This window comes from Peromyscus eremicus, chromosome 5, assembly GCF_949786415.1.
Source record: "Peromyscus eremicus chromosome 5, PerEre_H2_v1, whole genome shotgun sequence".
In the NCBI taxonomy this organism is placed as follows: domain Eukaryota; kingdom Metazoa; phylum Chordata; class Mammalia; order Rodentia; family Cricetidae; genus Peromyscus; species Peromyscus eremicus.
In genome coordinates, this window is record NC_081420.1 from 34377104 (window position 1) to 34404586 (window position 27483).

The 27483-nt window shown below is 41.4% G+C and overlaps 1 long non-coding RNA gene across 2 annotated transcripts in view; it reads left to right on the forward strand.

The window, feature by feature from the left end:
* The window catches only part of LOC131911255 (uncharacterized), a 150824-nt gene that overhangs the window by 114905 nt on the left and 8436 nt on the right, over positions 1-27483 (forward strand). The window contains exon 4 of one of the 2 annotated variants that reach the window (XR_009379311.1): positions 3031-3374. The exons of the other annotated variant lie outside the window; for it this stretch is intronic. This is a non-coding gene — a long non-coding RNA (uncharacterized LOC131911255). Of the gene's footprint in view, positions 1-3030; positions 3375-27483 lie in introns of those variants that run through there. 2 annotated transcript variants of the gene reach the window in all.

The window sequence follows — 27483 nt, forward strand, 5'->3', positions numbered from 1 at the left end:
GGGGATGTGTGTGCTGAAACACTGTGCAAGAAAATTTATGCTCCTCTAGATCTGGTGCCTCCGAGCCTAGTTGTCACTCCTCTGTCTGTCTGTCTGTCTGTCTCCACCATTTTTCCTCCTTCCCTCCCTGCCTCCCTTCCTCTTTCCCTTCCTTCCTTCCTTCCTTCCTTCCTTCCTTCCTTCCTTCCTTCCTTCCTTCCTTCCTTCCTTCCTCTCTTTTCACTCCTTGCTGAGCAAATAGAGCCATGGTTAACAGAAAATGACCAAGTATGTAGCTAGCTCTAAGGCATTAAAAGGCCATCGGTGACATTGTGAATCTGGAGGATGGTTCTGTTGTCCATTATTGTGGGTTATTTTTAGAAGTATTTTGTGAAAACAGAACGAAACATCAAACCAAGGCTTGGGAGACAGTTCATGGGTGAAGAGCTCGCTGCACACGCCCAGTGACCCATCATGTCCCTGGACCCAGCAACCAGCTGCCTGCAGCAGCTCTTCTATATCATATTATTTTAGAGCAATATGGGAGGCGAAGACAAGAGAATCTCCTGGAAGCTTCCAGTGTGCAAAGTGGGAGAAAGAAGCCAGACCGCCCCCCAAAAGGTACAAGGGAGTGAACCAACTCCTAGAAGTTGTCCTCTGACTGCCACATGTGTACCCTGGCATTCAGGCACCCATAATCAAACACATCACACACACACACACACACACACACACACACACACACACACTTTAAAAATAAAAATAAAATCTTTTTTGGTTACAGCCATCTTAATTTAAAATTGTGCCTTATGTGTGTAGGTTTTAATATGAATCTAATTTTGTTTTGTTAGAGACTGGTGCAGGCTAGTCTGGAGCTCACAATGTAGTACAGGCTAGCCTCCAGCTCAAAATCTTCCTACCTCAGTCCCTGGAGTGCTGGGATTACAGGTCTGTTCTAGACAAGCCTTTTTGTTCTTTAGCAGACTCGGGGCATGTGATAAACATGTCACCTCACAGAGTCTCAGCAGCCTTCCTTTGAGATCTATTTATGGAAGAGACGAAAGCAGCAGTTTGTGGGTGGGTGCATGCCTCCAGGGATGCAATCTTAGGCTCCTGTTTATCATCCTTCTGCATTTCTCTGAAGCCTGGACCAGAACTAGAAAGCTTTGGTACTCAATCAAAATGGGTGTCAGAGAGTCAGTCTGGCAGATGGACATCAGTGATATTTCCTAGCCTGGAACTTTTCACTCTTTAAATTCTAACCTTGCCTCCTGCCTCTGCCATCCTTACAGTTGCCTTTTCCAAATTTGGCAGATTGTTTAGGTTGCATTTGTTTTATAGGCCAGTGTGCTTTTAAATAGTTTGGCAACTTTAGTTAGTACAATTAGTTAGTTAATTAGAGAAGTTAGTTCTTCTCTCTTTGTGTAAATGATTCCCTAAGACTTAAATAGCAACTGAGCTACTTTTCCCAAGGGAAGGGGCCAGGGGTTTATTATTTTGCAAGACAGTACTTTTTAGAGTCATTTTTTTTTTCTTTTGAGTCAGTTTCATGCAGACCAGGCTAACCTCCACCTCACTATATACCCAAGAATGACCCTGAATTTCTAATTCTCTGGCCTCCATCTTAAGAGTGTGGGGATTACAGGTGAGTACCACTATGCTAGGTTTATGTAATGCTGGGGATTGAATCCAGGATTTCATGCATGTTGGCAAGCACCTTACCAAGTCCAAAGTGATACTTATTTTTTTTTTCAAACTTGGATGTTCAGAACTGAAGTGAAAAATGGGAGTGCCTTTGTTTATGTTTCAAAAAAGCAGTTGGTCCAATGTTAGGTAGAGATGCTTTCATATTAAGCTTTGTTTGATTAAGTAGATGGGAAGATCAGTGAATATTGATTATTTGTTCTTAAAATAACACTGCTGAAATTCTAGATACTTCTCTAACAGTGAATATACAGGAAGGAGGTAAAAACAAAACAGGAAGACAATGTGAAGTCCTTTGTTCTCAGTCCCTGCTTGGTATTGTGGATTGGGGAGAAAACAGTATGCATTTCTATTTTTATTTCTCTTGATTTTCTAATCTTTCATATTTGGCCAGCTCCTTTCTGAGAACATATTGTACACATGTTCTGATGCTGTTTGAAGGCCCTCTGGGATGCAGGAGTTGATTGAAAGCTCTCAGTTCTACTGAAGTGGGTGGCCAGAGAGCTGGAGCTGAACAGCTGCCATCCACTCATTGAACTTTTGTCATTTATAAATTATTTTCCATGCCATCTGGAGCAAGAATGGTGCCATGGCTCAGAGAACTCTTGGTGGGGTGTGCTGGTACTCAGTGCTCATGCGCCTGCTCATTACCGCTTTCAGCTGAAGTTGTAAAAATCTTTATTTGCCTAGTGACTTGAGGGTGTGAATATAGGAGAGCGATTTCTCTAAGTCTACTTTGAAAGATGCCATCACCATCTCTCCCAACATCTCCCCCAACTCTCTCCTATTTAGTGACTACAACCTGCCCCTTCTTCTTTCCGGTGGGAAAAAAAAATACTTCAAGCCCAGAGTCTCTATGAGGTTTCTTGTTTGATAACATAGTCAGAAATCCTTCTCACATTGCCCCTGAGCTGGTGTCTGGATGTGATGTTGTCTTGGTAGGCAAAAATTAAGCTTCCACCTTCCTGCCCCATTTAAAAAAAAATAATAAATGAAATGATCCAGGCCATGAACTCAAGGTCTGAAGCGCATTCCTATAACATTAAAGGGGAGAAAGCTGTGGGCGCGTCTGCTGCGCTGGTTGGGAGTTTCATTAATCTGAAGATTTGCGCTGGCAGCAGATGCAGTGCCTGCTGCTGCCAGTGCAGACGGCTCAGGCTGCAGCAATGCCACCAGCAGGAAGTGTCTGAGCTGCTCCCCCAGCTGCTGTCCCGCAGCTCCTGGAAAAATACCACACACCCTTGACTCCCCAGAACGGGGAGCGTTGACTTAAGCTAGCTCCTCCCCACAGCCCCCCTCGGTGGCAGCCTGTTTACCTCATGAGTTTTGCTTTGGTGCCCTTCACAGAAGCTGGGAACCAGAAAGCTTGTGAGAAGAATCCGAAGTCAAGATGGGGAGATGTCTTAACATGAGAAAAGCCAACGATGACATCTGACACCGAGGGTGGTTTTCACAGAAGTTCTGAAGCTGAGATGCTGTGAAGGAGAACTGTGGCGGCTGTGAAGTAGTTGGAGGGAAAGAGTCTTGACATAAAAGTCAAACCGCGACGATCCCATCTGAATGCCAGAGGGCATGCGCACTTTTACAAGCTTGGATATTATTGGCACAGGAAGCGGAGCACATGCTTAAATATGGATTTCCTTTGCTATTTGGAGACCCTTTCCCTGTTGTGCTGTTTTGGTAGGCTGCCATTCCCCTCCATTTGGTTGGCTTGGATAGAGTATCTCTTGCCTTGGATCTTACAGATCCAAGCCTGGTGGCACCTGGTCAATGTGAGAACAAGGAAAAGACCCCTCCTGAGGATTTTCCAGTCCTGGATGTATGGGCCCTCCGTGATTCTCTCTCCTTCTGTAACAGCAGACCCCAGGTTTCGCTCAGAGTACTTTGGAGAGAAAGAGGACATATAATAAATGCTAGAACTTCATCAAGAAGGCTGTCTTAGTTACATGTCTATTGCTGTGGTAAAATGCCATGACCAAGGCAACTTATAAAAGAAGGCTCTTAACTCGACTTATAGCTTTAGAAGGTTAGAGTTCATGGCGGTGCCATGAAGGTATAGCCGAGTGCTTACATCTTGATCTACAACTGAGAGAGAGAGAGAGAGAATATGCCCACTGGCATTAGTAGGAGTCTTTTGAAACCTCATAGCCCACTCCCAGTGACATATCTTCCCTAACAAGGTAGTACCCTCCTAATCCTTCTCAAACAGTTCCACCAACTGGGGACCAAGTAATCAAATATGTGAGCCCGTGCGGATCATTCTCCTTCAAATCATCGGAAGAGATAAATAAAGAAGGGCACCAGTGAGTTGGAAGCCGGGGCAGTGTCACCATTTGTAGTCCCCCAGGTCAGAACTATCTTTGGGATCTCCATATTGAATTCCAAACAAGGCTACATCTTTCACAGCTGCTTCGTTTGTGATTTGGGAGCCTGCAGCGACTCCATGAGGGAAGACATGCAGATGGTCATTCTAGTGACTGAGAACTTCCCCACAGTGCACTAGAGATTCTCTCCGACCAGTGACTGACAACTTGGAATTCTGCATTTCAAGAGCTGCGGATCTGTTCCAGTGGCCAGGGGTTACATGGCTGGTTGTTGAGCACAGATTCTCAACATACATTTCCTAAGCCATTTAGCCTTGTACTGTGATAATGGACCATTGGTGTGAGAAAGGACCTTAACTATCACATATGATCGGTGAGTCTCTTTACTCAGATGGCCTGTGACCAACTGGGGGAAAGGAGGGCGATCATTCTTTTTGTTCTGAATCTATAGTGCAGCTTGGTTCGACTAGACCGTCTCATAAATCATAGTGAGTTGTATGTTTCAAGATATCGATGGACAAAATGATTCTTTATGGGCACGCTGGGCCCCTAACTGAAGTTACTTCTCAGATAATGCCTCCTACTTCTTGTCAGTTTTCTTTTACCCTGTTACCTGTGTGTCTGTAGTTTTTCCTGTACCGGGTTTCAGCTGAAATGTCAGAAGAGGCAAGGCTTGAGGTTAAATAACAGCTCTGCTGGTTTGGGGCTTTGTCACATCCAATGAGTCATTTCTCTGCAGTACGTCTCAGGCTCCTTTTATTTTATTTTATTTTATTTTATTTTATTTTGCAAAATGGGAAATAAAGGGCCAGCAAGATGGCTCAGCAGGACAAGGCATTTACTGCCAAGGTCAAGCCTCAGGATCTCCAGGCCCCTTGTGGTGGAAGGAGCCAAGTGACTTCCTCTGACCTTCACAAGTACACCATGGCACGTATGTGTATACACACACAAAATCAATCCAAAAGCTATATTTAAGGGAAATAAAATGTTCTCACATTTTTGCTTTGTTGTGAAGATTCTTGTCTGAGCAGGTATATAGGGAAGGGGAGTGGATTGCCATACAAACACTTGTTTTTGTTTGGCAATCTGCAATATAATAAATATTCATTCGTTGAGCAGAAGGATGGAGGACAAAACCCTGCCTCTGGGGACCTTCCCTAGGCTGGCACTGACTTAGATGGTGACAGCATCCTGGCTCACCTGTATTAGCCTAACACACTGCCCACACAGTCAGTACATGTCTTTACATCAGGAGCTTCAAGTTGTCAAGAGGGCCGTTGTCTGATTCCCCACTTAAGCCCAAATGCATCATGTCCACTGCAGTTCCTTCATCTGCCAGGTTGCTGGCCTTGTCAGAGGAGGAAATGAGGTTTGCTTTGTCCCTGTGGAACCAACGCTGTCTGGCAGGACTGACACTTGTTTTTCTATGTTGTCACAGCCCATTCTCTTAACACTCTTCCAAGATCTTGTCCGGGATCAACAGTCAAAGCACTGGTGTCATGTGGGGCCCCCCTTTCTCTTTTTCTATCCTGTTGTTTTGAAATAAGGGACTTTATTCTCCTCATCCTTAGTCTTCTGGTACCAACTCTGCTTCCCCCTCAGGACTTACAACAAAGGACGCACAGGAGCCATCACTTTTGAGTCCAGGTGGCATTCACAGTGCATTTTGGTCACTCTTCTCATTTTTTCTTAAAAGTTCTGTGAACTCAGCGTGAGTTGTGTTTGCCCTTGTAATATCACCGTGGCTAAATTCTTCATGTTGAGAAGGCCATAGAAATGTGTTCTGATATGTGATCAACGCATCAAAAATACAGTGTTGCTTTCAGCCCCCATAGGAAAACAAAACCAACATTATAAAAAAGCAGTATGCTGTTAAAGGTATGGTGGTAGTTTATTTTATGGCTGACAAAATTATGCTTCATTGTTGAAAAGTCGAGATTTAAAGAGATATTTGGGGGCTGGAGATGTAACTCAGTTTGTAGAATGCTTGTCTAGAATGTGCAAAGCCTTGGGTTTTGCCACCAGAACCTCATAAATCAGGCATGGAGGTGCACATATACAATCCCAGCACTTCAGAAGTGTGGTAGCAAGATAAGGGGTTCAGGGTTATCTTTAGCTACATAGTGTGTCCAAGGCCAGCAGCTATGTGCAAGCTTGGACACAGACAGAAACACAAACTCACAGACACACAGACACACACATACAGGGCCTGGGGGATTAGAAATGAAACTGATTTGGTATTTAAAAGCCCAAAGTCCATTTGAGGCCAGCCTGGCCTACATAGTGAGTTCTAGGCTAGCTAGAGTTACATAGTGCAATCCTGTCAAAAACAAAAACCAAAGCAAAACAAACAGAAATAACCAAAATAACCCTAAAGGCCATTACATGGAGTTTTTACTTGGTGTAGTACAATGTAGTTCAATGTTAACTTGAACAAAAGAGCCTAATTTAAAATTATTTCCTCTTAATGCTTTATTCTAGATAGCAGTACAGATGTCTATTTAGTAAACATGGTGTTTTTGCCTTATGTCAAATGTTTGACCTGTTTAATCTAATCTGATACAATTCCTGGGTAAGAGAGGGTTTGCCATGAGAATACCAAGCCTTAGGCAGCTTCTGTGAACGATGCACAGACTGAGCAGGACTTGAATTTAGATCTCCTGGTGCAGACTCTAGGCACTTATCATCCCATCCCAGTGTGATTTAGAGTGTTGTTAGATGTTTGACTTTTAAATCTTTACTTCCTGGTATCCAGATGACTGTGCGGAATGACCCCTGACTTGTGCCCTGGTGGTGGGGATCACTTTAATAAGGCTGTGAATGATTATTAGCTGATTGCTGTGTTGTAATCCTTTACACACTTCAGATTAAAAGAAATTTTCCAGTGAAACAACGAGCTGCCTTTCGTCATTGCTGGAAGACTTTGCCATGTTGGTTGGAAATGGTTGATGCATTTTCCCCCTGAATACTTAGCATTCAATGCCAAGTGGCTCCCACTGCTAAGGATGGTGCACCTGAAGGGAAGCCGTTCTCCTCTGTCATTTTGTCAGGAATTGGTCATAAAGATGGGTTAATTCCTCCAGGCCAACTCTAAAACTTAGTTTTATGAAAATAAAAATTGTGGTAATAATATTTCATGGTCTATAATAACAGAAGGCTTTGCCCCTCTTTCCTGTAGTAAGGATTAATTTCTGGAGGTTTGAGCATGTGAGGGCAGTGGTAGGGTGTTTGCTGGCATGCAATAGACCATGTCTTCCATCTGCAGCATCACATACAGAATAGAAGGAAAAGAAAAACATCTTTCCAGGACAAAGAGCTTCAAGCTACTTTCTTCTTTTCATTACAGCATGGATCCCAATGCTAGAAGCCATAAAATGCCTTAGATAGAGTGTGCTCTGTTTCCCAAGGCTTGGCTTGGCATTTAAACCATTTTAATAGGGAGCTGTATAAGAAAATCTAATAGAATACCTAAAAAAGGTACATTTGCAGACCTGGTGGATGAAGTTGCTTGCTGGCTTGAGTTTAGACTTTTTGTAAGAAAGTCAGAAAGCATTTTTGCCTGCTAGAAACAGGGTCTCAATGTGTAGCCCAAGCTAGCCTTGAACTCTCAGTGATCTTCCTGCTTCAGCTTCTTGAGTGCTGGGGTTACAGCCATGAGCCACTGTGCCTTGCTCCAGAACATCTTTGGAAAGGGAAATTTTTACAAATCTAGGCCAGTGTATTGTCTGCTCCTATCTTGCCATAGCCTGTTGCCAGCAGGCAGTAGATCTAGGGCTGGATCCATGGAGTCTTAGCTGAAGAGGTGACTACTAACTGCTGAATACTTGTGATGACTGGGGCTGAAACTAGAGCATACACACAGCTTCCATAACACTTACGGAAGTACACTTTCAGAGTTTAAAAGTTAGACCTGTAATGTCCTCTCTTACTGAGCTGTTTGGTGCCAAGTATTTGTGAAAATTTATGTTTCTTTAGTGCATGTTTATCCCCAAGCTGAAAAATTTTAAACCATTTTTAGTCTCTTCCTTCAAGGATATTGCTTGGCTTTTTGATTTACACAAATTATATTATGTAGGTCAAATCCTTGACTAGAAACTCATCTAAATAAGGTTTACCTCGGAATCCCGTGTTTAAATAGCACTGGAAAGAAATGTGCTTAGCTTGATGGTTTTTCCCTAAAGTGCGATAGTCAGTGCTGAGTATTTATTTTGTTTGAGTTTTTCAATACTTTTAGGTTATAGCCCATTTTAGGAATAGAAAAGTGGAGCTTTAATGCTTATTTCTCCTGTGATGTATTGGGAAATGTTTGGGCGGAAATGTTTATATTTTTATTGTACATAACTTGTAACATAATAAATCTTGTGTCTAGACGGCCTCTTTTGCTGGTCATTTCTTTTTACAGATGTGAACTCTCAGTGCTGTGCAGTTCCTGACAGTATAAGTGTTAAACTTCTGCTTTGCTAATCTTTGCTAGCTCGCATCACTTGATTTCCAGAGGTAAAGTAAATGATTAGCATTTGTTTAAAAAAATGGTGTGACTCTTAACATAGGAGTATATTTATTTCATTGTCCTTTAGTCAATACTCGGGGTGAAAAGAATACTCATGCCCCTAAAAATAAATTGCTTATTCATTTTCCCATGAGAAGTAATCTAACCTTCACCTAATTAAAAACATTTTTTTTTTTTTTTAGTTTGTCTTTCCTCACTCAGGCACTAACACAAATGACTGATATTTTGAATCAACTTGGCCACCATGAATGTAGCTGGGCTAAATTATGCCATTATCAACTTTATTATTTTTAATTCCAAATGTAAAACCATATGCTGAGCCATTAACCGGGTCTTTATAATTTAAAAGGAATTGAAATCATGCACAGTGTTGTCTCTGACAATAGCAGAATTAAATTAGAAGTTAATAATGGAAAGCCATGAAGAAAATCCCTAACATTTTGAAATTAAACAACACACTTCCAGATAACCCATAGGTCAAAGAAGACACCAAAAGGGAAATTAGAATGCATTTTGAAATAATAATAATGTACATCCAATATATCAAAATCTGTAGGAGCTAACGCTCAGGCTGTCCTTGAGAAGGAAATTTATCGTTTTCAATGATTTTTGTTAGGGATAAAGTAAGATTTTTCACACCATGCAAATACATTTGATAACATTATCAGTTGATGTAAGGTGAGTCTGGGTGTGTTGACTAAAGCACACCTGTTATCCTAGCATTTGGGAGGCTGAGACAGGAAGAATGCTAAGAGTTCAAGACTAACCTGGGCCACGAAGGGAGTTTTAGGCCAGCATGAGGAATAATGTGAGACCACGTCTCAAAACAGACAAAAAGATAAGAAATGCAAGGTAAGAATCAGATGTGCGATTGTTCCTCAGAGCTGAGCACTGATCTGAGTGGAGCCACAGAGATAATGTGACTGTGTATTTTTTTAAAATTGATATGTTCTCTTGATGAAAATTCTGGATTAAATTGTGATTTTCTAAAATTCCTGTATGTGAGTCTCAAATCCTAGCACATCACAGTATGAATGTGGTTAAGTTATCATGGAAACTTGAAGGTAATTAAGTTGCCAGGAAGTCCTATTCCAACATGACAAGTGCCCTTCCGAGGAGAGAAGGGCTGAAGGGCTTTGTGAATAGGGTGATTCCCTTGGGAAGAGGCAGTTAGGAAATGGCTGTGTACAAAGCAGTGAGCCCTTGGAGGAGGAAACTAACACTGTGTATACCATGACCCCAGATATCCAGCCTTCTGAGCTGTGAAACCACACATTTCTGTTTATCAAGGCTTTTTTCTTTCTTTCTTTTTTTTTTTTTTTTTGGTTTTTTGAGACAGGGTTTCTCTGTGTAGCTTTGCGCCTTTCCTGGGACTCACTTGGTAGCCCAGGCTGGCCTCGAACTCACAGAAATCCGCCTGGCTCTGCCTCCCGAGTGCTGGGATTAAAGGCGTGCGCCGCCGCCGCCGCCGCCGCCGCCGCCGCCGCCGCCGCCGCCGCCGCCGCCGCCGCCACCACCGCCACCACCACCACCACCACCCGGCCCAAGGCTTTTTTCTTATAGCAGCCTTTTCTGGTTAGTATTTTGTCAATGTCACAAGCTAGAGTCATTTGGGAAGATGAAACCTCCATTGTGAAAATGATTCCAGCATACTGGCTTATGGGCAAGCAAGTTGGGGTTGGGGGCATGTTCTTGGTTAATGGTTGATGTGGGCCCAGGTCACTGTGGGTGGTACCACCACTGGGCAGGTGATCCTGAGCTGTATAAGAAGGCAGGTTAAGCAAGCTATGGGGACGAAGCTAGTAATGCTCTTCTGTAGTCTCCACATCAGTTCCTGTCTCTAGGTTCCTGCCTTGAGTTCCTGCCCTTACCTCCTTGGGTAATAGATCATGACCTGAGATTTGTAAGTAAAAGAAACCCTTTTCTCTCCGTGTTGCTTTGGTCATGGTGTTTTACCATGACAACAGAAACCTAACTATAACACAGCCCTAGCAAACTATACAATTTGAATCAACTTCTAAGAATGTAGCTATGCTTAATTATGCTGCTAGACACTTTTATTATTTTAATTTTGAACGTTTAGACTGTGTGATGAGACACTAACCCAGTTTCTATGATCCAATAGGCATTAAAATCATGCAAAACTGTAATTATACGTGTGTGTGTGTGTGTGTGTGTGTGTGTGTGTGTGTGTGTATACATGCCTGTCTGGGTTCCTCAAGACAGCCAGTTACCTCCTATGAGGCAGGATCTCTCATTAGCCTTCATTCACCTGGTAGGCTACTCTGCCTATCTCTACCTCCCCAGCATTGGGATTACAAGCATTTACCACCATACTCAGTTTTTCCTTTAACTTGTATTTTCTATCATGGCTGCTGTGAATTGAACTCAGAGTCAAACTCAGTGTGTTCAAAGCTCCTGCTTTATCAACTGATCCATTTCCCCAGCCCTGAAAAGTTTTTAATTTTATTGTTTTTATGTGTATTGTGTTTTTGCCTGCATATATATCTGTGCACTGCATGTATACCTGGTGCCTGCAGATGGTTTGGGGCCTTCATGTGGGTCTTGGGAATCAACCCTCCCACACACACACATACACACCACCCCTGTCCTCTTTGAGGGCAATCAGTGTGCTTAACCTTGGAGGCATCTCTTCAGTCCCCCAAAAAAAGCATTTTAAAAGAAAAATTTTCATTCTTAGTTGTGTCATGAGTGATGATGATTTTTGTATTTAATATTTTATAAGTTACTTGCAAATGAATAAATGGCTAATGTAATAGTGAGCCTTCCTGTGTCAAAGCATGTTGATGACATTTTTAGGATTCTAGCTTTAATGTTTAAATGCATAGGAGTGGCTGTGTGTGTAAATATTTAAAATGTGATAGGCAATGCTATCACTTCTGCTAATATTCTATGCCTCGTTGTGAAGTTTAAAGAAAAACCTGGTTAACTTTGTGTCTTCTGTGCCTGGAACAATAGTGTGAGCTGCTAACTGTTGCTGGTGCTGTCATTTATTATGATCATGTTGTTGCAGTTGTGTTTTCTTGAAAGGTACGGAGTTGCAGAATCCATCTTATGCTGTAGATGTCCAGAAACAGGGGGAAGTCAAATTGGTTGAGAATATGGCTATTTCCTGTTGGCCTAACATTTTGAGAGCAATTGCAAGCGTCTTCCTAGGGCCAGATTTGCCTCTACTGTGCCTCCAGCTCCAATGCAGTTTTCTGCCTTTGGGGACTGGGCAGCAGCGGTGACAGATAATAGGAGACGAATTTGTGATTTCAGGGCATCTTCTGCTTTTAATACTTCATGTGGGCTTTTCCCCAGAGGCAGATAGAAAAAGAATAGGGATGAGTTACTACTTTAGAGTCAAGCTTTTGACATGACCTGATTTGGGGCCCTGTGTATCACATAAACCTTGTGTGTGAACATGTGCATGGATGTTTGTCTGTGTACACTGACTTGGAGCATATGTAAGTATTTATTTGCTTTGAGGATGGCAGTCATAACGAAATTGCTACCGTATGAGAAATGAAAACTATGTTACTCACTGAGCAGTTGGAATTAGGCAATCTCTCAGAAAACTCTGCCTCTAAAGAAACCTCATTTAAACTCTCCTTCTGAGGTTTACCTCACGCCCCTCCTCCCCCTGCCCTGTCAAATTGCCTGGCTTCTCCTGCCTCTCTTTCTGTCTCCCCTTTTCTCTTTCCCCATAGTACCTGGGATTTTATAATTAGAAACTTGCTTGTTGGATAAAAGATTCTGTGGGTTTGCCCAGGAGTAGCTGTTGAATGTTCGTGGAAAAGATGTGAATCCATGGGGGGAAGGGTATACTGTATGGTTTCTGCTGGTGGTAGCGGGCTGACAGAAGGGGATGGAAGCATGTGTTTAGAGCACGGCCTGGGCACTGGCAGTTCTCACTGTAGAACATAAAATCACTTGTCTACTAGAACATGTTAGCTTCTTGTTTTCAAACACATTCTTAATTGTTGCAATGGTAATTTCATAATAATGTCCATACCATGAGATTTCAGCCCCTGTGTTTGTTCACATGTCTGCTTAACTCCATGTCATAGTCTTTGTTTCTGCCTAAATGATTGGCTTGTGAATGAGTGTCTTTTTTTTTTTTTTTTTTTTTTTTTTTGGTTTTTTGAGACAGGGTTTCTCTGTGTAGCTTTGTACCTTTCCTGGAACTCACTTTGTAGACCATGCTGGCCTGGAATTCACAGAGATCCACCTGCCTCTGCCTCCTGAGTGCTGGGATTAAAGGCGTGCGCCACCACCGCCGCTGCCGCCGCCGCCGCCGCCGCCGCCGCCACCACCACCACCACCTGGCTGAATGAGTCTCTTAATCAAGCCAGAAAAAGTATTCTAGGCATCATCATTTTCTGATATGTGTACGAGCTGGCCTAGTTATCGAAGAAGCCTGGCCCCGAGTCCATGCTATACTCACCTGTCCCACTCAGGTAGTATTGTTAAGTTGCATCACGAAGTTTATTTAGTTCACAGTTCTGAGAAGTTCAAAGGCATAACATTGGCTCAAGTGAGGGCCTCGTGACGGATGGTGTCATGGTGACATGCAAGAGAGATTTCTTGGAGAGACAGAAGTCAGAGAGTGACAGACAGACTCTGCTCTAGTGGCCTCCCACTTGACCCCACATATTAAGGTATTGTCACCCCTTCCTTACACATGCTCTTGACACACAGACCCTTGGGGAACACAGCCAGTCAGTATGTAAACCATAGTAATGAGTAAACCTTAGTAGATTGTTAGAGTTTAGGAAATAAACTAAACTGTGGTGGTCTGGTTGTGGCATAGAATGCCCAGTCACAGTGAAGGCTGTAATGGGAGGTCCTGGAGGAGGGATGGATAGAAGGAGACCAAGATGAAAGAATCGGGTGCTTAAGGATCAAGATACAGGTTCCTGTAGATGGCTGGGATAAACAAAGGGGAACCAGAAAGTGATTTCAGAAGTGCCACCCTTAGCCTACTTCAAACTTAATCCACTTCGTAAAGTGGCCTATACAGCTTGCTCTTAGAGTAGGTTATGAACCAGTGGAAGAACCATCCAGAAAGATTTAATGTCTTTTCTCTGCATTAAAACTTTAAAACAAATGCATTTATAAAGTGATTCATTACAAAAATTGGGGTCAATGACCTGGACAAGGCAAGATGAAGTGGGATCAGTTCCATTCATTCAGCCAATGGAGAGTCCACAGGCCACCCGTGGGCTTGTGCTAGCAAGCGGAGTGAATGGGGGTTAGTACCTACGGAAGCTAGACAAGTAGACAGAGAGTGATCCTTCACTCCACAGATACAAATATGAGTACCCCAGACTAATGCCAAATTCATGTGCTTAAATGGCAAGGTAGTGCTGTGTGTGTGTGTGTGTGTGTGTGTGTGTGTGTGTGTGTGTGTGTGTGTGTGCGGGCAGTGCAGCACAGGCCCATGTGTGTGTGTGTGTGTGTGTGTGTGTGTGTGTGTGTGTGTGTGTGTGCGGGCAGTGCAGCACAGGCCCATGTGGAGATCATGGACACCTTGTGGGTGTTACTTCTCTTCCACAGTGTGGGTACTGGGGATCTATCAAGCTTGGCAACAAGGGCCTTTGCCAATTTAACCATCTTGCCTGCTAGCTTTGTGTCAAATTCATATTAAGGGACTAATGTCCCCAAGTTTCTTGTATGGTCAACACATATATACGGGAAAAGAACTTAAACTAAATGCCCTGAAGATCTCTTTTAGTTTAATGGAAGACAAAAGTGCTAAGGCCTTTAAAAATAAACATAGATTGAAAAGTTGACATATTGGTGGTTATCCTTGTGTAGAAAAAAAACAATGATAATATGCAAGGAAACACATTTCAATATGCTAAGCAAAACCTTCCCTGTACAATTCAGCCATTTTCATGATAGTTAGTATTATCAGACCGAAATAAAATTCAAGAATCTCATTTTCTGTATAAAATAATAGAATCCACACTAAATCTTATTGAATATAAAGTTGCTTGTGTTTCTATATGTGACTGTGTGCATGCACATATTATTACATATATGGGAGCATGTATTTTACATGTTGTGCAGATAGTAAGAGCCCCTTCAGAATGTGATGTACTATGAAACTATTTATACACACCCATTTTTCCCCCACTGCTGTGGCAGGAGAACACACAATGGGAACGTGGGCCGGTGTCTTCACCGAGGAAGGGCCAAGGCTCCCTTGGACAGCGGTGACGTGAGCACACGGACTGGAAGCTGGATTCCGTTGGCAGTTCGCACTCTGTCACTTCCATTTTACATGATCATCAGTCAGCAAAATCTCCACCCTTCCCAAGGAGCGAGGCAGGCACGTGAGGGCGGGGTGGCTTGTTATTGTCCACTAAGTGATTAACGGCACCGATCTTGAATGTGTGGAATTAACTACCACCAGATTAACTCTGCCGAGTGAAAATGATGAAAAAAGGGATATTTCAGAAGAGGCACAAAAAAGCGCAAGAAAGGGAAGAATCATAAAGTATGCTTGAGTATGAATCACAAAGATCGAGAAAGAGACTAGGACAAAGAACACACAAGAAGGGATGGCAGAAAGCAGGACTGAGTTTCAGACCTTTCCTTACATGACACCTTCTGTTGAATTAATTTACATTTATTTGACAATGAAATAACTTTTTGAATATATTATTTTAAGAGAGGTTTTTTAACATGTGTAATAAGAAAGTGTTTTCCTTTTTTTTTTTTTTTTTTTTTTTTTTGTACAGCATGAACTTGGTTTTATCCCATGTTCCTTCTTTCTTTTTGGACTTGGGAAGTAGAGAAAGACATAATGTGTTTCATGTTCAAGTGATTCTTGGTAGAGTGACCTCTGTAGGACAGTGTTAAAGTACACGTAGATTAAAATCTGGAGAACCTATGCAAGGAAGTGACAATGTTGCACCTGCCCATGACTCCACAGGTATGTCAATCTGAAAATCAAAAATTAGATTGTCTCCTGGATTTCCCAGCAATCGTTATTGCTTGTCTAGAGCCGTCATTTCATTTCCCTGCAGGAGACAGATGGGAGCCAGTGCCTGCTAGTATTTACTTCAAATGGACTCACCCGTCAAGCCTTCCCAGTTCCCTTTTCAATGGGAAATCCATGCAGTGCCACAAAGCAGCGTTAGAGAGAGCGAGCAGCGGAGGTTGTGGTCATTTGGTATTGCAGCCGCAGGATTCGGGATAAACCTTTCACTTAGATCACAGAGATACAACAGCACTAATAAGGACCCAGGGCTCCCTGCTCTCCCTACAGTCCTGAAAGAACTTCCTGGGTATTATGTGCCAACTTTCCACCGTCCCAGTGGAATAGCTATTACTTTATCCCCACCTGTCAAATGAGGAAACTTAGTGAGCTCTGGAGAAGACATTGGCTAGAAGAAGGCACACTTCTCATAAGAAGCAGAGCCAGCATTTGAACCTAGGAAACTTGTTCAAGAGTTTTCATCAGTTTCTTCAAGTGTCTGGCAAGAACTAATTTGAATGCTCCTGCATCTGTGCCACTAAATGATAATTCTAGTTATAGGATCATGTGGTAAACTGCTTTTACACGGTCTTGGCCATTGTACAGTAGATGCACGTTGATTGTGTTTTTCCTGTGGAATATCTAGTCTTTGGCATGTGAGCCATCTACTAAGAACACTGCAATGTGTATCACACAATAGTCTCAATTCTGAGTATCCTTTTTTTTTTATGTCATTCTGGTAATTTTATAATGCATTCTATTCAGGTATCATATCTAAGCCATTTGTTAGATATCATATTGGTAAATTGTTTCATATTCTATCTAGGTATATAGTCTATTTACTTTCAGGCCTAGAATTCTGTTTAGATGTATATATTTGCAGACACTATGATTTTTCACCAGTATTGAATGCTGCTAGGTCTGAACTTGTTTCTTCCATAGGGAGCTAGTCCATACAGTGGCTGCCATGATTTGCTAGGGAAGTGTTATTTGGATGCTTTTTTTTTTCTTTTTTATATTTTTTTGACCATTAGTTTTTTTGCCTGCATATATGTCTGTGTGAGGGTGTTGGGTCCCCTGGAACTGGAGTTACAGACAGCTGCCATGTGAGTGCTGGGAATTGAACCCAGGTCCTCGAGAAGAGCAGTCAGTACTATTAACTGCTGAGCCATCTCTCCAGCTCCACTGGATGCTTCTTAAAGGACAGGAACCATATGAATATGCTGGAGGGTGAATAAAATGAGTCTTGTGCCTGTACTCACAAAAACACCTCTGACTGCAGTGGTCGGCCTACAGTAGGCTTGAACTCTGTGATTGCACAGCATGGAAATACAGGACGCCTGTTTCTTTGAACGGACTGAGCATGTCACCTACTCCATTCATCTATGTGTCCTTATTATCAAGGGATCCATTTGAAGGTTCAATTTAGAGATCTGAGTTAATCATGATCATTAGATTCCAAAGCAGGTCTGATGATTTTTCAAGACAATCAAAGTGTGGCCAGTTCTCCAGTCACTGTAATTGTCAGCTTCTAATTTCACACTGAAAAATCAAGGGAGGCCTTCCCACAGCCTTTGAGTAGCTACAACACAGACCTTCTAATTCATCTACATATACATGTGGAGTATCTGTTATGCTGGAGCAAAATGCTGTTTTAGATACTGTACCCAAGCTAAGTCATTGGAGAATGTTCTCAGCCAAGCCCTCGCTCGGTTCACTCTTAGTTAGGGGAACAGATTTATAGACTTCAGTCAGGGCTTCTTAATGTTTTTTTGCTGTGTTTTTCTGTGTGAGAGATTCCTATGTGACCCCCATGTATATAGGAATATATAATAGATGTACATTGGAAGGGTCTGCCTTGACCTGTGGTCAGTGCTACTAATGCACAAATGAAACATACACTGATGATAGATCACAAAGAAATTTATCTTCAAACAATTCTTTGTCGTATATACAACTTTACCACTTATTAAAGATAAATGCAATTTTCATCTAATGAGATGGCTATGTTTGTTTAGTTTTATATAAAAACTTAAATCTTGGGGCTGGAGAGATGGATCAATGCTCAAGTAATAGCACTTAATGCTCTTCTTGAGGACCTGTGTTCAATTCCCAGCACCCATGTGGTGACTCGCAACCATCTATGACTTCAGTTCCGCTGTTTTCTGTCCTCTGAGGACACACATGTGGTACATAGACATATATGCAGACAAAACACCCATACACATCATTATCATCATCATCATCGTCATAATAATAATAATAATAATAATAATAATAATAATAAATATTTAAAAAAGAATTAAATTTTGGCTGAGAATTTGATCCTGTGTGGTGAGCATCTTCAACGTTTTCCTGAGTTGATTGATACTTAATTTTGTATTTATCAATGCCAAATGCTTCCCACATAAATATGTAATGCTAATTTTCACAAATTGTTGGAAATTCCATTATACAAATTCAGAAGTCATGGAACTCAAGTTAGTCACTCAAACACCAATTTTTAAAAAAGGCTTACTTTGTGTTTAATTCTGTGTATATGTGTGTGGCTGTGCAGGTGAGTTCAGTGCACTTTGATATTAAAGGCATTTTTGCCCTGGAGCTGGAGTTATAGGCAGTTGTGAGCTGCCTGATGTGTGTACTAGGAATTGAACTTGAGTCCTCTGGGAGAGCAGTATGCACTCTTAAATCAGCTATTACTCCTAACTCTCAAACAACAATCTTTAAAATCAAGCATTCTAGCCTTGTCAAACCCGAAGAGGTACTAATTTGGCATGTGCTTTATATGCTGAGAAATGATCGTAGGAAGATATTGAAAATCTTTTTTTCAAAACAAAAAATTAAACCATTTTGTTCCTATAAGAGTAGGAAACTTTGTATGTACAGTAAAAAACACTGCAATTCATAACTTGCAACTCTTTGGAATCTGGGCTGAGGTGTTTCAAGTAGCTTTTGTGTGTGGTGTGCAGAATGCAGAGTGGACCTTTGTATATTCAGAGCTGAGACTGTGGTGAAGCCATGCGATGCACCATATTACTAAAAAAAACTTGGATTGGCCATGTATGATTCTGAGTTCATTTCTTGTTGTTACATGTTCAGAAAACTTACTGTTCCCAGACTTTTCATGACCCTCACATTAATTATGTGATCCCATCTGAGGTCACAGCCCATAGTTTAAAGAAGTTGTTACTTAACAGACAGGCAGGCAGTGGGTGAGTCCCTGCTCAAGATGTTTTATTTGCCTTTTTTTTTTTTTTTTGTACTTACACCACGCATAGGGAAGAGGTTTCTCCCAAGAATGAGGATGACCTGCAAACAGATGCATCACCACAAAATTTCATCCCATCATAGACAGAGAGAGTCCTATCTTCAGGCAGCCTCACACTTCCAATATACTGCAGCACCTCCCAGCATTCCTTGCACATGGGGATGGAGACAGAAGGGAATGGATTTCAGATTGGAACTGTGGGTGGGGTCCTGTGACCCTCCCTGCACCCTTGCTACCATGGTTTTATGTGGAGTGCATATTCAAGAGAAAGAAAAGATGATTTATGTGAATGTTTCACAGGAAGGTGGGGTTTTATTTTAATGCTGAGGGATGAAACTGAATAAAATGGTTAAGGGTAGACATTCAAGAATGAGAGAAGTACAGGAAATGATGGAATGCATGTTATTTAAACAGACAAGGTGAGCTTGACTAGAGGCAAGATTTTCTGGATAAGGAATACTATGATATAAAAATCCACAGTGTACAAGAAACTGAATGGTGAATGTCTGTTTTTTAATATCATTAAGCATAATTTGGAGTGAGGTTGCTAATTTTTTTTTCATTCCTTGAGACAGAGTTTCTTGTAGACCAGACTGGCCTTGAAGTCACTGTTTAACTAAAGATGACCTTGAACTTTTGATCCTCCAGCCTCTCTTTCCAGAGTGCTGGGATTACAGGCGTTGACCAACATGCCCCATTTTTTTTTTTTTTTTTTTTTTTTGCTGTGCTTTGGATCAAAGCTCAGGGCTTGATGGTCAAGCATTCTGCCCACTGAGCCACATTCTCAGCTAAGACTGTTAGATCCTTGTTTTCTTTGTTACTGTTTTTAATTTAAATACAGTTATTTCTGATGTTTGTGTGGGAGCTTTGCTTGCTTGTATGTGTACCACATTCATGGTGCTAGTTCCTGTCATCTCTATCATGTATCATGGAATTTTTCCATCCCAGAATACACATGAACAGCTCCCGGTTGCTAGCTTTCTCTGCACTGGGGATTGGAGAGTGTAGGCTCACACTGTGCTGTGTAGGGGGAGGCAGGAAGCAACATTTTGGAAGAAGGCAGCAAGAGGAGGAAAGTATGGCTTGAGGGATGTTTTCCTTTACTTTGTCTCCCTCCAGCTTTGTATCCCCACAGGTCTAGGTCTGCAGCCTTAAAATACAGTCTAAAATGTTCATGTCACCTCCAAGTTGTTGATAAGCACTAACTAAAAAAACAAAAACAAACAAAAACTAACCAGAGCTGTTGGCCTCTGTTTTTTATTCATTGATATTGAGGTTGAAGGTTTTTTCTTGTTGGTCATGTTGATCAACTATAATATATTTGTATATTGCTCAACTTGTTAAAACGTACTTTATGTATAGCAATACATTTTACATGTTAAATAACACTATAATAGGATGATTTGATATAGTTGCAACAGAAGATAAAAGGGAAAAATAGAGGCTACAATACCATCCCCAGAACAAAAATATTTTTTTCAATCATCTTTTCTATATAGGTCACTGTGACAAGTGTATTCAGTGGCCACTAATTTGTATTGACAATGGCAATAGCATTACAAAGCAAACCTAACTTTCATGATAATTGCCTCAAAGGACTAATACATGCTGGAAAATTTTGGAATACAGACATGGTTCCAGTTATTTCATTATAAAGATAGTTGAATTCACAGAGCTACTACAGGGAGGAGGAGAGGGAACAGGAAGAGGAGGAGGAGGAACAGGGAGAGGAGGGAAACAGGAAGAGGAGGAAGGGGAACAGGAAGAGGAGGAGCAGCAGGAGGAAAACACCAACTTACAACTATGAGTTGAAATTAGAAGAAGAAAGATTTCTATCATCTTTCATGGCTTGTGTTCTTTTGACTCCTTTTGATACCCTTCTTCATTACCTACTTATTACCCTCTATTCCTTTCTTTTCTTTATTTAGACTTTATCACATTTATACCTGCGTTGTGTATCTTATCAGTGATTCTTTGGAGAATGTTACTATCAGTGGTATGTGGCAAGGTAGAGAGCATTTCATAACCACTCACCTTTCCTGCCACATTCTTAATCATGCCATAGTGCTGAAGGAAGGGTTCACTGGGACCTGCTGTAGCCCATAAGAACATGGTGGGGTGAGTCAGGGTCCTACCACACTGGAAGATGTGGACAAGGCTTTGAATTTTATTTCTATTATTCTGCCTCTGAAAGTCCATCTGACAGTTTGTTTGGGTAGAACCATGTGGCATGCCTAATACTTCTATTTTATGTGGTCTACCTTTGGATCATCAAAGGACCATGGGCATTTGAACCTAAAAATTACTTCTTCCTCTTACCACACTTGAAAGAAATTGGGTGGAAAACAGGGCTGTTTCAGTAGACGCTTAATTGCCTTTGCTGCTTTTCCATGTCGACATTTAAGATCACTTCCTTCTCTAGATCTTGAAGTGTGAGTCAAAGGAATATGTCCTAGTTAAAATTAGCTGACAGAAAAACAGATCTCAAGAAATTCTAGGAGAATCAGTAAGTCAATGAATTGATTGTTAGTTATAAATTCCTTTACTTCTAATTCATTATTTACAAATACAGGTTAAAACCTTAAAAATATTGGTTAAAATTTATTTTGGGGGAGGGATCAACTATGTTTTAAGAATTTGTAATATATACCTGCATTGATTTTTAAAAAAATATTTCTATTAATTCTTTGATAATTTCATACAATTTAAAAATCTTATTTACCCAAATTTTCCCATTGATTTCCCCCAGATCCACCCTTACCTTCCTATTGTGCCCATACTTCTGTCCTCTTTTGTTTTGAGTTTAATAACCAACCAACTCCAATTTGAGCTGTCCATATACTTATGGGTGTGGGGTCGTCCACTGGAACATGGTCAACCTACCCTTAAAGAAAACTGACTCTCGCACCTCCAGAAGGTATCAGCTGTCCACAGTTCCATAGGTAGGTGTAAGGGCTCATGATCCCCTCCCCACTCCATGTCAAAATGTTGTCTGACTTGATCTTATGGGGGTAACCACAGCTACTTTTAGTTCATAGGTACAGAGGTACTTCCATCTCCAGAAGACAGTGTTTTGCTCAGGTTCTTCCTAACCTCTGCCTCCTAAAATCTGCCACTTCTTTCTTGATGGTCCCTGAACCTTGGGAGGTGATATGTGATATACATGTCCCATTTGTGGCTGATCATTTCACAGTTGCTTATTCACTTTCACCACTTGTAAGTTGCTGCGTCAATTATCTACTACAAAAAGAAACTTCTCTGATGAGGTCTTAGAGCTGTACTTACCATAGTTAGCGAGAGAAATACAGGTGTAAAGAGTAGCCTGATGCCATATCCATCTTACAAAACAAAAATAATAGGTTTATCCCTGCAGCTTGTGAGCTTCCCAACCATGAGTTCTTGGATCGATTTGCAGTATTAGGTATGTGATTTCTGATATGGAATAGGCCTTTGTTTTATATTGTTAGTACAGTGGCTGCACCTGAATCCTCTGCTGTTTCCGTATTGACTTTGGCTCCACAATCAGTGCCCTGCTGCTCAGTCCAAGTCCAGATGTGGCTTGTGCATCCTGCTGTAACCACCTCTGCCTCTGCAGCCAAATGAGTTTTTAACTAAGTCTCTATTGTTCTATTTTACCAGTAAAGACTCAGGAGTCAGATACTGGGGTGAAAACCTGCTAGCTCAGAGAGGCCGAGAAGGAAACCAGTTGACTTTCCTCCTTAGCTAGTGACCCAGCAAGAGCAGAATCTCTTCCTCTGTCCCAAACCAAAAAAGACCACCAAACACAAAGTCCCTCCCTACTACTTCCTGTACATTTGTCTATCCATTTTCTGGACTCCCTCTAACTCTCTGTGGCTACTTCCCATCAACTAGTTGCCGGCTCTACCTCCTGACCCAAGGTTTTATTTAATTAACCCAAACTTGGGCTTCACAGTGTGATCAAATATCCCTCAACAGGTCTGAAATTCAAACCAGAAGGTGATTGGTTACCCCATAATATGTATGCCACTATTACACCCATGAACATATCTTTCCATGCCAAGCCATTCAAGTGGGGGAGGGATGACAAAGGAGGAGGCTGAGGGAAAAGTAAGCAACTCTAAGGATGTTTGAAAAGCCATTTGTAATATTTATACTCATATAAAGAGTCTAAATTACCTTATCTAGGTGGTTATGATAATCTCTGAAGCCATAGGTTGCTATAAGAAGCTCAATGCCATCGTGGGATGTTTCCCATTGAGTTGTTGGTCATAGGTGTCCCAGAGAAAACACCACACAGTACACCCTGTTGCCTTTGCTACTAGTTGTCCACCTAAACTTGAAAGTAAGACCCTAGTGCTGAAGACGTCCCGCACATTGGTCATAGGACATGGAGCAATCACAGAAGCTTCCTGCCTACTGCTTAGCTCTCATATTGCTGCAAGGTGCTGTGCCAATGGAGGGAACAGCCCTCAAGAGTCCTGCTCAGTTGTTAACCCTGTAAACTGTAAAACATTAAAAGGTTTTTTTAAATGATGTCATACTTGCCCAAGTCCATTGCCAGATTTCTTCTGTAATTCCTTGAAACTTACATTTAGAACAAAATTAGGGGAAATGGGAGACAAAATTAGGATGGTAAACTCCAATTTAAATCCCAAATTCATAGAAGTTATTGTGCATTTAGTCCATATGTTAAGTAGATAATCATGAGTTTCAGGAGGATCATATAAAAACTAAGTTATTTGGCCTTCCCCAGCCTTTTCATTTATTTATTTATTTTTAGTACGCTCATTCTGTTTCCTTGGTCACCCTACATGGTCAAGGTTTCTTTCTATCCAAATGGGATCTCTCTTTAAGCTATCCTCAGAAAGTCATGTGTGTAGCTATTCTCTTTGGGTTTGTTTGTGTCTGGTCCTCTTGGAGATTTTCAAAATAATCAAAAATCACTTATGTCATAGACAATGTTTACTGTGTTTAACAATAGTTTACTTTTTGAAAAATAAGTGGTGTGTTGGAACATGTGTTTGAGAACCAATATGGATAGCAGTAGATTGAGTGTAAGACACTGCAGTCATGCTCCTTGGATCCAGATCCTGGCGCTGCCATGTTCTATGAATGTAGCTTTGGATGACTTAACCTAGCCTTGCTTTATCTTTTTGTAAAATAAAATTGGTGATGATACTGACTGATACACTGTGTGTGTGTGTGTGTGTGTGTGTGTGTGTGTGTGTGTGTGTAAATACTTAAGAGCTTAAAACAGGACTGGGTATTTAATGTATATCAAACTAAAAGTATTAAATATTAAAGTTTTTATTACCAAATTAGTTTGTGAAAAGCATTAAACCATTACTTTCAGGTTGCATTTCTTTAAAAAGTGGTTTCATGTTCCCTCTGTGATTCTGATCTGTTACCTGGAGAGTAGTATAGGAAACACTCAGGAGGACATTGTAATCTTTTGTTTCTAATATAGTCGTTGAGACATCTTCAGTTGGCATATAAGACCCAATTGTTAGGTGTTTGGAGATGTTTGCAGAATCCATGTCATTTATCATTAATTATTGCCAAAATTCCAGTCTGTGTGGTCTTAGAGATGCCTTCTGGCTTCATATTTTCTACTAGGAGCTTGAAGGCCACCAAGGAGATTACTTGGTTTGCTTTCCTCATTTCAGAAACCCTGTAGGGCTCTTTGACATACAGACTTGTAGTGTGTAGGCTTCTGGTCTGCTCTGAGCATGGATGCTGTCCCGGTCATTATGATTGTCAGTGAGAAGGCTAAAAACTTCAGATCTTATAGACCCATTGAGGCCTTTTTTTTTGGACATAATGTTAAGTCATTAAAACCAGCTTGTTACTTAACCATAATTCATGTACATAGTTAGATACTACAGAACTATTTACTGCCATGAGTCACCTTGAAGTTGACAGTTGGACATTTATAGATGGCCTTTGCTAGCTGGCTATTTGTCTTTGGAATATGTTAAGAACTACTATCCCAGTAGAAGTCTAATCTCATTTCTGAAGTAGGTCCACGTTCTTCAGTGTAGAAAATTCCCTGATGGTGTGCCACTCAAATCGAAAGCTATGATAAATGCTTAAGAAATCCCCAAACCTCCAGCCCCTAGCCCCTGAATTCTTCCTCTAAATGAGTTCTCCAGGTGTACCAGCTTACTCTTTCTACTTTGTCTGCAGTAATGGCTTCTAACTCACCCTTAGTCTAACTGCTCACACTTGGCCTCAGTCTTGCAGAGGATGCTTCTGCCTGGATTATGCCATCCTGGCCTCATGTTGAAAGGGTTTTGGGAGATTTGTTTCCCAAATTAACCTTTCTTATTTCGTTTCTTCCCTTCCTCTCTTTCCGTTTTCCATTTCCCCTTTGCCTTCCCTTTCCTCTTTCCCTTCCTTCCTGTCCTTCACCTTTTCTTTCCTGCTTCCCCCCCCTTTTCTCTTTCCTTCCACCACACCCCATTCTTCTTTATTTTGTTCTAATTCTTTGGAATTGCCTTCATATTTGCACTGAGGTATCTCCTACCTATTCTCAAGCATCTCCCTCTCATCTACATCATTTCTGGTGAAAGACTCAACACTGTGCTCTCCAGCTCTCCTTTCTTACCTTGTATGACTATTGAACTCTCACCTGTGTGTTTTATAACTCCCCAAGGGCATAATCCAGGCAAAGCATCCCCTGCAAAGCTGAGGCCAAGTTACATTAGCTCTGCTCAGTTAAATTCTCTAGAAATGCCATCCTAGGCAAGTCCAGGATAATTCTAAATCCAGTCAAGTTGACATGATTGACAAGATTGGCTGTCATGGGGTGTGAATGATGATTAGCACATGGTGATTAGAATGAACAAGGATGATTAGCACATCCTCTTTCTCTGATAAATGTATCTTTATTAATCTTTTCTCTGACTCCTGGATCCAAGTGATCCAGGCTCATGAACACACTGCTTTTATTTTCTCCTTTAGGGACCTGTGCTTGCTTCCCAAGTCACATCTAACTTGGTGTCCTTTGTAGATTCCACAACTTGTAATGCTCTCGGCACTATCAAATTCATTTCCTGGGGTCACCAGTAAACACCTTGTTACTTGTCCATTGTCCCACCCATCTGATGTCCTCAAACCTAACTGAAGAATAAAAAAATTCTCAAAGAAAAAAATGCACTCCCCCCACTGAAAGGTTTCTTCCTTTTCTTTTTCTTTTCTAAAATACACCTTTTATTTGTTTCTTTGAGATAAGTTCTCATGCTCCCAGGCTGATCTTTAGCTTGCTAGCTGAAAATGACTGTGAACTTCTGACCTCCTCCCTTCACCTCCCAAATGCTGTGATAGCAGGCTTATCTATCCATGTATAGTTTATGCAGTGCTGATGTTCAAACCCAGATCTTTGTGCATGTTGGGCAAGCATTCTACCAACTGAGATTCTATCGTAGAAATTTCTTTCTTTCTTTCTTTCTTCTTTCTTTCTTTCTTTCTTTCTTTCTTTCTTTCTTTCTTTCTTTCTTTCTTTCTTTCTTTTTTTTGGTTTTTCAAGACAGGGTTTCTCTGTGTAGTTTTGGTGCCTGTCCTGGATCTCGCTCTGCAGACCAAGCTGGCCTTGAACTCACAGAGATCCGCCTGGCTCTGCCTTCCGAGTGCTGGGATTAAAGGCATGCGCCACTGCTGCCCGGCTTAGAAATTTCTTTTTACAGTTTTTCTTAGGTGTGGGTGGTTACATGTAATTTAAGTGTAGCTTAAACATTGTGTTTTGAGGCTATTAAACATTCAGGAGATGATAGTAAATGTTTCAGCGTGATGTATCAGAGGGAAGATGATGAGAGAATACACGGCAGAGGAGTTGTTCAACCTTCAAACACTTAGGACACTGCAGAATTTCAGATGCCAACATACTGCCGCTGTCACTCCTGTCTCCGCACTGAAGTCAGCACAGTGAGAGACAGACTCCTGCTGTCTGTTCTCCTGTTCCCCTTTTCATTGGTACTTGGTATTTCAAAGACTGTTGACATCAGGTATCTCCTGCCTCAGATCCAATCAGTTGTACATTCCCTCTTCGTAATTTGTTGTGACCTCCAAATGCTTTCCTGTTTCCCTTTGTACATTTGTCCCTCATCCTGTCCCCTTCACTGGCTTGTTCATCTCAGTTGGCCTGTCTAGTCTCCCGTGATTGGTACCCCTTACTGTTTCCACCCTTGGGAAATGGGTCTTACCAACTTTGTTCAGTGGTTATCTAAAAGCATATGGCAGTCTTTCTTAGCATTTATTGTCCCATCTGACTTGTTTCTTGAGTATTCCCATTCCTGTGTCCATTAGTGTCTCTAACTTAATGATCTAGCCCTGATGAAGCTCTTGAGCTGACTCTGTGGAGGTGGATTCATGTATTTCCCATGTCCCTCATCACCTCTTCTCCTAGCCAATGAGCACTCTAAATAAAGTGATTAGTCTGCACCAGTCATCTTGGGGGTCTATTATGACCTTTTAGCTTCTGTGCATCTCTTTTGTCCCCAACGCTATTCAGACTGAGGTCTTTTCTGTGCTCTCATACTGTGGTCCAAGTTGGGTGCTTTTCCGTACATCTTGTGTTAACCTCTCCATTTTCACTTGAATTCCTGTTCCTCAGAATCGGTTAGCTACTCAGTGTGGCCTCAGCTTAAGCTTCAACTTGTTGACACTTGGTGTATTTTCCATCTGATTGAGACTGGTGATTGTTGATGGTGGCCCCCAAGGTCGCTTA